Genomic DNA, 13,564 nt, shown 5'->3' with positions numbered 1-13,564 from the left:
CAGACCATGGTTCCCGGCTGCAGAGTAGAGCACGTTCTTCACATCTGGTCCCGTCCTGACTGGGCCAAGGGCTACTGCATGAGCAATCTCCTGCTTGATCTGGGCAAAGGCTTGCTGCTGCTCAGGGCCCCAGTGGAAATCGTTCTTCTTGCGGGTGACCAGGTAAAGAGGGCTCACAATCTGGCTGTACTCAGGAATGTGCATTCTCCAAAAGCCTATGGCACCTAGGAAGGCTTGTGTTTCCTTCTTGCTGGTTGGTGGAGACATTGCAGTGATCTTATTGATGACCTCACTGGGGATCTGGCGCCGTCCATCTTGCCACTTTACTCCCAGGAACTGGATCTCTTGGGCAGGCCCTTTGACTTTGCTCTTTTTAATGGCGAAGCCGGCTCCCAGCAGAATCTCAATGATCTTTTCTCTTTTCTGAAATACTTCCATTGCCGTATCCCCCCACACAATGATGTCATCAATGTACTGCAGATGTTTTGGAGCTCCACCCTTCTCCAGTGTAGCCTGGATCAGCCCATGACAGATGGTGGGGCTGTGTTTCCACCCCTGGGGCAGTCGGTTCCACATGTATTGCACACCCCTCCAGATGAAAGCGAACTGAGGCCTGCACTCTGCTGCCAGAGGAATGGAGAAGAATGCATTGGCGATGTCAATGGTGGCGTACCACTTTGCTGCCTTGGACTCCAGCTCGTACTGCAGTTCCAGCATGTCCGGCACGGCAGCGCTCAGTGGTGGAGTCACCTCATTCAGTGCACGATAGTCCACTGTCAATCTCCATTCTCCTTCAGATTTACGCACAGGCCAGATGGGGCTGTTGAAGGGTGAGTGGGTTTTGCTGACCACCCCTTGGCTCTCCAGCTCACGGATCATCTTGTGTATGGGGATCACGGCATCTCGATTCGTCCGGTACTGCCGGCGGTGCACTGTTGAGGTAGCAATTGGCACCTGTTGCTCTTTCACTCTGAGGAGTCCCACTGCAGATGGATTCTCAGACAGTCCAGGCAAGGTGTTCAACTGCTTAATGCCCTCTGCTGCCACAGCAGCTATTCCAAAAGCCCACCTGAGTCCCTTTGGGTCTTTGTAATAGCCATTCCTGAGGAAGTCTATGCCTAGGATACATGGTGCCTCTGGGCCAGTCACAATTGGATGTTTCTGCCACTCTTTCCCAGTCAGGCTCACCTCAGCCTCCAGCAGAGTCAATTCCTGAGATCCCCCTGTAACCCCAGCAATTGAAACAGGTTCCTTCCCGACATGTCCTGATGGTATTAATGTACATTGTGAACCAGTGTCAACCAATGCTCTGTGTTCCTGTGGCTCTGATGTGCCAGGCCATCGGATCCACACCGTCCAAAAGATCCGGTTTTCCCGTGCCTCTCCCTGGCTAGAGGCAGGGCCCCTCTAGCCCTGGTTATTATTTCTCTCCTGGGCATACATACTGGAGGTTCCTTCAAGGGGATCTGACAGATCATCCTCCCTTCTGTAATACCCTGCACCTCCATGGGAGGCTGAGGCTACCCTCACTTTAGTGGAGTTCCCTCTGTTGGTGTTCCCCTCCCTGAGTTGGCGCACCCGTGCTGCCAGGACAGAAGTGGGTTTCCCATCCCACCTTCTCATGTCTTCCCCGTGGTCACGTAGAAAAAACCACAGGTCAGCACGTGGGGTGTACCCTCTCTCCCTAGCTGGGGGGCGTTGGGCTCTACTTTTGGGGTCCATGACTCTCACTGGTGCTGCACTGATCTTCCTCACCTCTTCCCTTATCTCCTTCATCTCCTCCTTAAACTCCTCTCTGAGGTCCTTAGCCACAGCAGAGACATGAGCCTGCACTGGGCCAGCCATCATACTCTGATAATTCCTGAGCCTGTTGGCAACAGAGCCCACTGTCACTTGGTTGGTATCAGCATCAAGCATTGCAATAAAGGGGGTATATTGAGATGGGCCCAGGTTTGCCAGATTCCACAACATCTGCCCTGTGCACCTGACCTTGTCAGGGTCATTGTCATGCTGTCCATCCCTCCCAAAGAGCACCTCCAGTACTGCCACTTCTCTCAGCTTTTGGATCCCTTCCTCAAGGGTATTCCAACGTGTTCTCTGGTGGTGCTCCTGCATTCTTTCCCTGTGGACAAATCTCTCTCTCACACTCATTAAAAGTCGCTCCCAGAGGGAAAGGAGACCTGTCTCCCTTACAAATACCTGGTCCACACCTGAGTCCTGGGTCAAGGCTCCCAAATTCCTTGCGTCGGTACCATCCAGTTGCACACCTGTACCCATAAGGTCCCAGACCCGCAGTAACCAGGTTGTAAAAGCCTCACGGCCCCGTCGTACAATGTCTTTTCGCAGGTTACGGAGACTCTCGTATGACAGGGACTCGGTGATGATCTCAACTTCTGGCTCCCCTGCTGGTTGTGAGGGGCCCCCTTCCTGACCCTTATTATCTAGGTGCCTTGTTTTCATCTTAGACTTCCTAGTTTCCACAGGGGCAACTGCTGCTGGCTGTGAGTGCCCTTGCAGTTCAGCTGGAACCTGGACAGATGTAACATCTGTGGGTCCCACTGCTGCACCATCAGAGTCTCCCTCTTTAAGGCAGGGGGAGGGTTTCTCACCAGCTGGGGAGAGGTACTCCTTCAGCATCTGGCCCATCTCACGTATCTCCTTTGCTAGCACCCCCACCCATTCTGGGTGGTTCCTTTCCGAGGTGGGCTGTGGAGCAGGGTCAAACTCTGGGGTAATATCCCTAGTCTCTGGGATAGGATCAGGCTCTGGGGTAACCTCCCTAGTCTCTGGGACAGGATCAGGCTCTGGGGTAACATCACTAATCCCTGGGGTAGGTATCAGGGTTGTTATCCAAGTCAATCTCCCCTTATCTCTGAATGTTAGATAGAACAGGTTTAACAGGGATATAAGCAACACTAGCCACAATATAATGTCATTAGCATTTAAAGTGGATTGGAACCCCTTGAAGACTGGTGGGGTGAACTTCAAAAACCCTGTGATGGGTTGAGAAAAAATTTCACCTGCTGCCACTTCCTCACAGTAAGTACCATTATTGAAGTAGCCCCAGAAACACACACTTAGAGTGTGATAGCTCTGAATCCATGTGGCCATCTTCCAGAGAAAATTAAAAATCCATGAATTCCTCAACTGATCAACCCACATAATAAACTGGATAATAGCCACAGTAACCTTGGTTATGAAACTCATGTTTAAAAAAGGGCTTGCAAATGGGAGAGATATAGCAGTGACCACATGGAGGCCAATCCAGGGTAAGCTGGACAGCATGGTGTCACCTACCACAAGCTTGGGTAATTTAAGAACTGTTATCCCCTTTTCTACCCCTCTCTCAATGCCCTCAGGCAATGCCCCACGTTGGGCGCCAAAAGCTGTCTTGGTTTGAAAGACAGGTATGGTCTAAGGAAAGGCAGGAGCCCCTTTTCTGCGATGCAGAGTGCAACCCCCCCCCCCCCTTTTAATTATTTTAGGTCCAATTCAGACACCTTCAGGCAGGAGATATGGGGATAAGAATAACAGTTCTTTACTGGTATCTAACAAAGCAGAAAAACAACAACAGCTATAAAAATTGGCAACAGAAACAGTCTAGCTCCGCTCCAGTCCCTTCTGGCCGCAGGCCGTCTCCCTGTGCTGTTACCGGTGCTGTGGGGGCAGGGCAGGTCCCGCGCAGTTGAAGAGGGCTGGAGTGATGGCGGCCGCGGCCCAGGGGAGAGAGGGGATGGGGAAAGTTACTCCCCCCTCACGGTGTCGGTCGTGGTGCTCAGCAGAGTGTCCGGAGGTAGTAGGGTGAGCTAGGAGAGCAGCAGAGCGATGTCCAAAGGCAGGGAGCGTGGATCTCAGTGCTGGGATGGCAGGGGAAGATGCCAGAGCAGAGCCCAGGTTGTCTTCCCACTCCACGAGCCAAGCGAGAGAGAGAGCCCCGCTCCAGACCCCCCCCGTCCCACCTTTCCTTTTCCGGTTCCCCCCCCCTCCCCCTCCAGCCACCCCCCTACGAGAGAACATTATCTGTCGTTTTAAGGTGTAGCCACAATTACTTAGCATAACAATGGGAGAAAATTCCACTGAAAGAAAAGGGCATAATCCAACCTCCAACATAGGGATATTCAGATAACAGAGAAGTACAAGACCAGTATAAGAAAAAATATTAGTAAAAATTGCAACTAAACACTTAAAAGGGACTAACCAAAATAAATAACACACAAAAAGCTTATATGACCAAATTAAAAAGAGAGTTAGTGAGTGGGATTTACCATTTCTAGGGAAAATTTTGTTTGTTGGTCTGATGCAAAGAGTGGCACTAGCATTAAACATATCCTCCTGTTGGATATGTGGGGGAAATCAAATGACTGAACAGTGGCCATGGAAAAGGGACGGGCTAAGGGAAGACCAATTAGTAATTTGGAATAGAACTCATAAATCAAGCGAAAACCGCCCCGAGTGATGGGTCTTGAGCAACAAAATACTAGGTCAAGTATGTATTGCACGAGGAAATCCCAGTTTTACAAAATTTGTGGGGCACACTGCCTGCAAACTAATATATACCACTGACTCTACATCAGAAAATGGAACTTGGTGACCAAAATCGCCACAAGGGTATTGGACTACAAATTGTAGCTCTGAAACATTGCATTAGGAAAATCAAACTAATACTAACCCCTTTGAAGAGGTATCTAACTTAAAAAAGTATTGAGACAACCCAGGAAAAGTCGATGAAAGGTGGAAAGCACCGGACGGGTTATTTTGGATCTGTGGAAATAAAGCATATGCAGGGTTAGGGAAAAAGTGGAAAGGAACCTGCACCATTGGTGTGATACAAGCAGTCTTTTTCTTACTCCCAAGGTGGAAGGGAAGCCAATTAGGAAAACCATTATATGAGACTTTAAATAGAAGGAAGACTAATGTTAACAGAGGTGGTACACAAACATGAAAAGATGATGAATGGCCACCCCAAAGAATTATTGAATACTATGACCCCGCCACCTGGGCACAAGACGGAAGTTGGGGTTACCATACTCCTGTATATATGTTAAATCGCATTATTAGGCTACAGGCAGTGATTGAAATCATAACTATCCAGACAGCACAAGCATTAGAATTAATAGCAAAACAATTGTCGCAAACCAGAGCCGTGGTGTATAAAAATCGATTAGCATTAGATTATTTATTAGCAGAAGAAGGAGGAGTATGTGGAAAATTTAATACCTCTGAATGTTGACTGGAAATTGATGATAATGGGGAAGCTATTACTAAAATAGCTGAAAAGATAAAAAGAATTTCCCACGTTCCAGTTCAGAAATGGAACTCTATACTATCTGACGATTGGTGGGTTAAATTATTTGGAGGCTCTTGGTGGAAAAAAGTGGAATTTATGATATTGTGTTCTTTGTTAGGACTATTGTTTGTACCATGTATGATTTCATGCATTATTCGGCCAATTCATTCTGTGATTCTGGGAATGCAGATATCCACAATGCCTGTAGACCCTGAAGCTACCAAAAGGGGAAAAACTCACTCTCTTATGATTATGAAATCAGGGACCCAACCAAAGTTTACGGCCGCTCAAAAGGCCGTCACACAATTTGAAGACAAAACACGAATCAATAAATTAAAGAAAAAGGGAAGGGATTGTGAAAAATGTATGTGTGATTCGTGTTACAAGGCGATAGTAGAAATTAAATTATGCAAATGCTATATGCCAAGCAGAAACAGTGCCTGAGATAATTATAAGAGCCAGCTTTAAGAAAGCCAAATTAAGCATGGAATAATGTCTGCTTGCATAAAAATTAAGTGTTGGGAAGGATAAGGATTTGACAGGAAGGTCTCACAGATATGTATGGGTAACAAAGATCTTTGAATGGAGAATCTGAAGAAGGAATAGAAATGATAGCAAGTTTTGATATAGAAGAAAAGAATTGCTGAGTCAGTCTTACTGGGTAACTAGAAGGCAAGGAGCAAGTGAGTTGGAAGGGGATTTTATGACTTAGAGCAAAGGATAAACGCATCTCAAACAAAATACGTTTTTACCAAGCAAAAAAATTTTCACAGGGAAACAAGAAAGCCAATGTTGCAAGTAGAGAAAAGATCTCAGAATTTTCCTCTGCAAGAAAACTGAAAAACAACTTCTAGCTTAAACTGTAACATACTAAACTTTTGTGATTGGAAAATAGTAACAAGAATATGGTAATATTAGAAGTTACGATAGGCCATAGGTAATAGTAGAAGTGTTGATTGTTGTATTGCACTATGAAATTGTTTTATATTTGCACTGAATGGTTTATCCCATTCTCCCTCCCCCCAAGTTGTGGCATGGTAGAGTCCTTCCTTTTGGCCCTCCCGGTCAGCGGTGTCCCATTGGTCACGGGTCTATTCCTCCCCCCCCCTTTCCCCGAGTTTCAAAGTGCCCGCCCTCTTCTCTCTCTTTCTCTTTTTCTCCTCTCACCATGTGCATGACACAATAAACTGTGGATCATTTTTCCCACGGGAGAAAAGAGCCTCTTTGGTTTTTTGCCTTTGTCTATGAGGATTTCCCATCCACCTCTGGACCAGAGCTAGCCAGAGGGACTGGAGAGAAAAGGGAATTCCCTCAGTTGATTGGTAGTCATGTATTAAGATGCTCTGTAATGAAAAGTATATAATACATTGCAACCAGAACTAGAGGGGCTTCAGGACACACAGCTTGCTTATAGCCAGCAGCTATAGGCTCACCCACAACCCTCAACTGCTGTAACCTTCTCTATGCAATAAACAGCATTTCAAGAGCCGTCTGAAGTCTCCATCTCTCCATCAGGCTCTTACAATTAAGGAACTTGTGGTTACATCTGCTTGCTTATGGTTATGTCTGCTTGCATAAAAATAAGGAACTCGTGGTTATATCTGCTTACATAGAACAAAAAATAAGCAAATTGTGAAAACTGCATTAAGTAAATAACTGTAGTTATATAAATAGCTAATAACAACGCATGTGGAGAGAAAAGGTCATGAAAAAGACATTGAGGAAGACAACAAGCCTTCATCCAAAAAACCACCAAAAGAGGACAAACGACCCCCTAGCAACAGCCAATGCCTGCGCAGAAGAGGACCATTGATGTGAAATCAAGGAAACGAAAGAAACCGGGGGTTACCGGGAAAACAAAAACTCAGACTGTATAAAAAAGCTGAATTAATGCTACGTGGCCTTCAGATTGTAGGGAGACCTTCCCTACCCACCTGTGATGGAGGCCAGGGTGAGAGGCTGGTGTGGGAGCTTCAGTGCCTTGCTGTGCTTGTGGGGAGGCATGGGAGCCCCAATGCCCTCATCACAAAAATCTGCAACTGGCCCATGCTGATGGAGAGAAAACACGACACATAGTATAGAATTACAAGGGTAAATATTTCTTCCTGTGCATGAGGTGTCCCAGGCAAATTTGGGCACCCCAAATGTAGTTTTACACAGGGTTCTTATACCTTTCAGACATTCAGATACAACACAATTTGACAAATCACTAACATACACACATACACACTACCCATTACTAATCATAGTAAAATTTTGTAAAGTGACTATATCTTTGCAACATTCTTGCTGCTTGTCTCTTGACTTAGATGTCCCTGGAGTCAGTCTTGCTAGTTACTTAGCTATGATGCCAGACAATGCTGGTAGGGTTTCAGACACACATTAGAGGGGCTAGGATGCTGGCATTATCTTGATCATCCAGGTATATTTTTTATCTTCCATGCACAGCTCTAAGCTTCCAAAAAGCAAAGTCTTTATTTCCAGGGCTGAGCTGTCTTTAAGACTGTTTTATTTAAGCATGAACAATACTGAAGTCTCCAGTAAAATTCCACTACCGCATTACCATGTATAATGTCAACTAGAATATATATTTTTGGCAAACAAAGTGTAGCAGAGACTCCGGGGCCATGCCAGAAGCCACGGGGTTACTGGATGTTGGAGTAAAATGTAGCAAGAAACTCTGAAACAGCGGCAGAGTAGCGGGGCTGGGCCGGGAATCCATCCCCTGGGTAGCTCACTGGCGATGGCTGGTACTGGAGTCCGGCTGCACAAAGGGGGCAGCCCCGGCAGGGAAGGGGGTGCTCCTGGGTCTGGGCACAGCACACACTGGCTCTGGGCTCCCGAGCAGCAGAGAAGCTGTAACCACCAGTCACAGTGCTCAAGGGAAAGAAAAAAAATGGGCAAAAGCCACATGGCAACACTATCTCTCGTCAGAGGGATTGTGCCGCATGGCTATGGAGACAAAATCACCCCCCCTCGCCCCCAACTCTTGCAGGAAATCCCAGGCTGGCTCTCACACATCATGATACACCTGGAGGTGGGGGGGGGGGGGGGCGGGGGGGGGCGGTGGGGCAGGGGCAGAGACCACAAAAGAAAACAAAAATGGATATGAGATTAAAAAAAAATATCCCCAAGACAACATCAAGTATATTTTAACAGAATTATGTGTAGGTCCTGGAAGTCAGCTTTGCCATCAAAAAGAGCAAAATCAAGGGACCTTCCCGAGAGATCCAGTTCCTACGAGTGAAGTGGCAAGACAGATGGCATCAGATACCCACTGAGGTCATCAGTAAGATCACAGCGATGTCTCCACCAACCAGCAACAAGGAAACACAAGCTTTCCTAAGTGCCATAGATTTCTGGAGGATGTACATCCCCGAGTACAGCCAGACTGTGAGCTCTCTTTACCTGGTAACCCACAAAAAGAATGATTTCCACTGGCGCCCTGAACAGCAACAAGCCTTCGCTCATATCAAGCAGGAGATTGCTCATGTGGTAGCCTTTGGCACAGTCAAGACAGGACCAGAGATGAAAAATGTGCTTTCCTCTGCAGCCGGGAGCAATGGTCTGTCCAGCAGCCTTTGGCAGAAAGTGCCTGGGGAGACTCTGGGTTGATCACTCGGATTCTGGAGCTAAAGTTACAGAGGGTCCAAAGCCAAGTACGCTCCAACAGAGAAGGAAATCCTGGCAGCCTTTGAAGAAGTTCAAGCCACCTCAGAGGTGATTGGCACAGAAACACAACTCCTCCTGGCACCCCGACTACCGGTGCTGGGGTGGATGTTTAAAGGAAAGGTTCCCTCAACCCACCACACCACTGATGCCACATGGACTAAGTGGATTGCCCTCATCACACAGCGCACCTGTATTGGAAACCTAAATCACCCTGGGATCTTGGAAGTTATTACAGATTGGCCCAAAGGTAAAAATTTTGGTCTGACTGATGAGGAAGAGGAGGAACAGGTGACCAGGAAGCTCCACCGTACAACCAACTGCCACAAGAAGGAACACACTATGCTCTTTTCACTGATGGTTCCTGTTGCATTGTAGGTGTTATGAATGGATGTGGGGGTTTAGATAAGCCCTTGCCTTTTGCCCGGGCCTCAGGCAGCAAGCAGTAGCTTTATTGAGGTGGCCAGCACCTCAAAACCCACTCTCATTCGCAAGTTCTTTAATAATGTCTGATTTGGTCTAATATAGAATGAATTATTTATTTGCTAGACAGAAAACTAACAGACATAAGACTTAAACTAATACTACACAGGAATAAGGACAAAAGAGACTACTAGTAGATATATACAATGTGAGGTTAAAGGTACCTATTAATGTTACAGCTTGCAAAGAAATAATAGAACTTAGGATTCAATCTATCTTACCATCCAATTGTTGGTGGGACACACATCGAGATCCTTTCCCTCAATCCCCAGGGGAATAACCACGAAATTTGTGTCCAATCTCCAGGGAGGTCTCAAACACTTGAGGGTGTGCATGTAAGAGGCTTCTGCCTCTGTGATAACTTGTGTATCTTTTATAGTTTGCAAAACAGTGTCTCTCGGTCAAGAATATTTATTTTATCTCTTCCCACATCTGCTCTTCAGACTAAGATGTTGATTCTTAGCTGAGGCCCAAGCCCTTTTGGTGCCAGAGATGACCCCTTGCTGGGCCTTTCAGCCCTGATTATCTCTTCATGCACCAACTATCTGGGGGGAGGGGGGGAGGGAGGGGATGGTAGACATCCTGCCACAGTAGGGACAAATCAAAAATGGAAAGCAGCTGTATGGAGCCCCACACAACAGGTCGCAGAAGCTACTGAAAGAAAAGGTGGATCAAGCAAACTTGCTTAACTCAAAGCTGTCCAGTTGGCCCTGGACATTGCTGAAAGAGAGAAGTGGCCAAAGCTATACCTTTACACTGATTCATGGATGGTAGCCAATGCTCTGTGGGATTGGCTGGAAAGGTAGAAAAAAACCAATTGGCAGCATAGAGGAAGACCAATTTGGGCTCCTGAAGCATGGCAAGATATTGCCAGTCGGGTAGAGAAGCTAACGATGAAAGTCTGTCATGTGGATGCCCATGTCCCCAAGAGTCAGGCTAATCAGGAGCACCGTAACAACGAACAGGTAGACCAGGCTGCAAAAATAGAGGTGTCACAAATAGACGTGGATTGGCAACAAAAGGGAGAGTTGTTCCTGGCTCGATGGGCCCATGATGCCTCAGGCCATTGGGGCAGAGATGCCACCTACAAGTGGGCAAGAGACTGAGAGATGGATTTAACCATGGACAGTATTTCTCAGGTTATCCATGACTGTGAGACGTGCACTATGATCAAGCAGACCAAGCGGGTGAAGCCCCTGTGGTATGGTGGGCAGTGGTCCAAATATAAGTATGGGGAGGTCTCGCAGATTGGTTACATCACACCGCCTCAAACCTGCCAAGGCAAGCGCTATGTACTGACCATGGTGGAAGCCACCACTGGGTAGCTGGAGACCTACCCTCTGCCTCATGCCAGTACTTGGAACACCATCCTGGGCCATGAAAATCAGGTCCTTTGGAGGCATGGTACCTCCAAGAGAACTGAGTCCGACAAGGGAACTCATTTCAAGAACAGCTTTATAAACACCTGGGCTAGAGAACATGGCATTGACTGTGTGTACCACATTCCTTACCATGCACCAGCTGCTGGGAAAGTTGGGTGGTGCAACGGACTGCTTAAAACAACCTTGAAGGCACTGAGCACGGGGACTTTCAAAATCTGGGAGCAGCATTTAGCAAAGGCTATGTGGTTAGTTAACACTCAAGGCTCTACCAACCAAGCTGGCCCTGACCAATCTGAACCCCTGAGTACAAAAGACAGGGATAAGGTTCTAGTGATACGCATGAGAGGTATGCTAGGAAAAACTCCTTGTATTACTTCTGCCTTGAGCAAAGACAAACTGATCGGTGGGGTTGTCTTTGCTCAGGGAGCAGGTTGCACATAACGGGTGATGCAGAAGGATGGAGAGATATAATGCATACCACAAGGGGACCTTGTTTTGGGGTAAGCTGTCACACTGTCTGTATCTAGATGTATATATGTATATAACTAGGGTAATGCATGTATGTATATAGTTATAGATGCGTGTTTTTGCAGTTGAAATGTATTAATTTAGGCATTGATCAAATGGTATGGGATAAGGGGTAGAACGTCTTGGAGATTAAAAAAAAAAACTATCTCATATAAATTTTTGGTTTTGTTTTGTGTCCGGGGTGGTCGCTACGAAAGAAAAACAAATGCGCAAAAGACACATGGCAACATTATCTCTCATCAGAGGGATCGTGCTGAATGGCTGTGGAGACAAAATCATGCTTAAATAAAACCATCATAAGGACAGCTCGGCCCTGGAAATAAAGACTTTGCTTTTTGGAAGCTTAGAGCTGTGCATGGAAGATAAAAAATATACCTGGATGATCAAGATAATGCCAGCATCCTAGCCCCTCTAATGTGTGTCTGAAACCCTACCAGCATTGTCTGGCATCATAGCTAAGTAACTAGCAAGACTGACTCCAGGGACATCTAAGTCAAGAGACAAGCAGCAAGAATGTTGCAAAGATATAGTCACTTTACAAAATTTTACTATGATTAGTAATGGGTAGTGTGTATGTGTGTATGTTAGTGATTTGTCAAATTGTGTTGTATCTGAATGTCTGAAAGGTATAAGAACCCTGTGTAAAACTACATTTGGGGTGCCCAAATTTGCCTGGGACACCTCATGCACAGGAAGAAATATTTACCCTTGTAATTCTATACTATGTGTCGTGTTTTCTCTCCATCAGCATGGGCCAGTTGCAGATTTTTGTGATGAGGGCATTGGGGCTCCCATGCCTCCCCACAAGCACAGCAAGGCACTGAAGCTCCCACACCAGCCTCTCACCCTGGCCTCCATCACAGGTGGGTAGGGAAGGTCTCCCTACAAACTGCAGGCTCTGTAGGCCTTCATGGCCACCTCTCCCACTAAATAGAGCATCAAATTACCCCCCGCTTCAATTCAGCAGTAAACCGATCTATTTCTAAGGAGGAAACACACACTTTTCTTTCTCCAGATATGGCAGGTTGGCAGGTTTTGCATTCCGCTGCAAGGGATGGATTTATTGCCCGGAGCACCTGAGCAGATCCACACATGGTCAGCCGTGAGGGATTTCCTCCTTCAGCCCTGCGGGTTTTTGCTACTCTCCACGGAAGCGCCCCTCTCCAGGTACCGTGTACCCTCACCCCTGTGACATCCCTCCCCGCCATTGCACGCTCCGCTCTAGCACTGCGTCGCCCTTTGTTTTATTCTAGAGAAAGGAAAAGGACACGGGTTGGGGCAAAAGAACCCCCCCCGTACCTGATCCCCACACACCACAGCTAATCAAAACGTACCTCATTCCCCCTGCGTTCTGCCAGCCCGCACGCGCTATAGTGGAGGGCGTTGCGAGGGGCCAGCACCGCCCCCCCTAGAGGACAGCTACCGCATCGCCACCGTCCGCCAGCACCGCCCCACTCTTAGCGTAGATTGAGCGACGGCATAGTCCCACCTCCCGCCGTGCTCCGAGTGGCTGGCGGTGCTCAGGCGTGTTTCTCATTGGGCCTGGCGGTGGCCGGGATGTGCTTGGTAGGTTCCTCTGTTTCGGAGTGTAGGGTTGGTGGTAGATGCTCGTCGCTGTGGGGACTGGTCTGTTGTGGACGAGCTGGATGTAGTGTGGGAGGCGGCGGGCCCTTCCGTGTGAAGGTGGCTTAGGTAGGAGAAAGCCGGTGGCGTCCTGGGAAGGTAGTCCTCACCCTTGGGTCCTTCCCCGCCTCTTGTGGGCGGTGCGGCGGTGCCACTGCTGCCGCCTCTCCGGGCAGGCGGTGGAGGCTGCCCTGTCCCAGCGGTCGTGTGAGGAGCGGTTCTGAGGGAACTGGGAAGGGGTTTTTGGGGATTCTAGGATGGTTTGGGTGGTGGGTGGTTGTAGGACTAGAGGTAGAAAATAGAGGGACGATCTGAAGAGAGGTATGGCGTAATGGGGGGGAGGGGGGCCGGGGGATAGGCAGCTTTGGGGTAGGAGGCAGATAAAGAGTCGTCTTGAAGGAGGTTTGTAGGTGGGGGGAGGTGAGGGGCTTTGGGCAGGCTGAGGGTGTTTGTGATGGAAGGGCAAGTTCAGGGTTTTGGCAGTGTCCGATAGTAAATCACACGACTGTAGCAAGGATATAACCACGAGTTCCTTATTTTTATGCAAGCAGACATAACCATAAGCAAGCAGATGTAACCACAAGTTCCTTAA

Source organism: Sturnus vulgaris, chromosome W, assembly GCF_052056855.1.
Source record: "Sturnus vulgaris isolate bStuVul1 chromosome W, bStuVul1.hap1, whole genome shotgun sequence".
NCBI lineage: Eukaryota > Metazoa > Chordata > Aves > Passeriformes > Sturnidae > Sturnus > Sturnus vulgaris.
The sequence above is the reverse complement of the archived record's forward strand: the minus strand, read 5'-3'. Positions refer to the sequence as shown.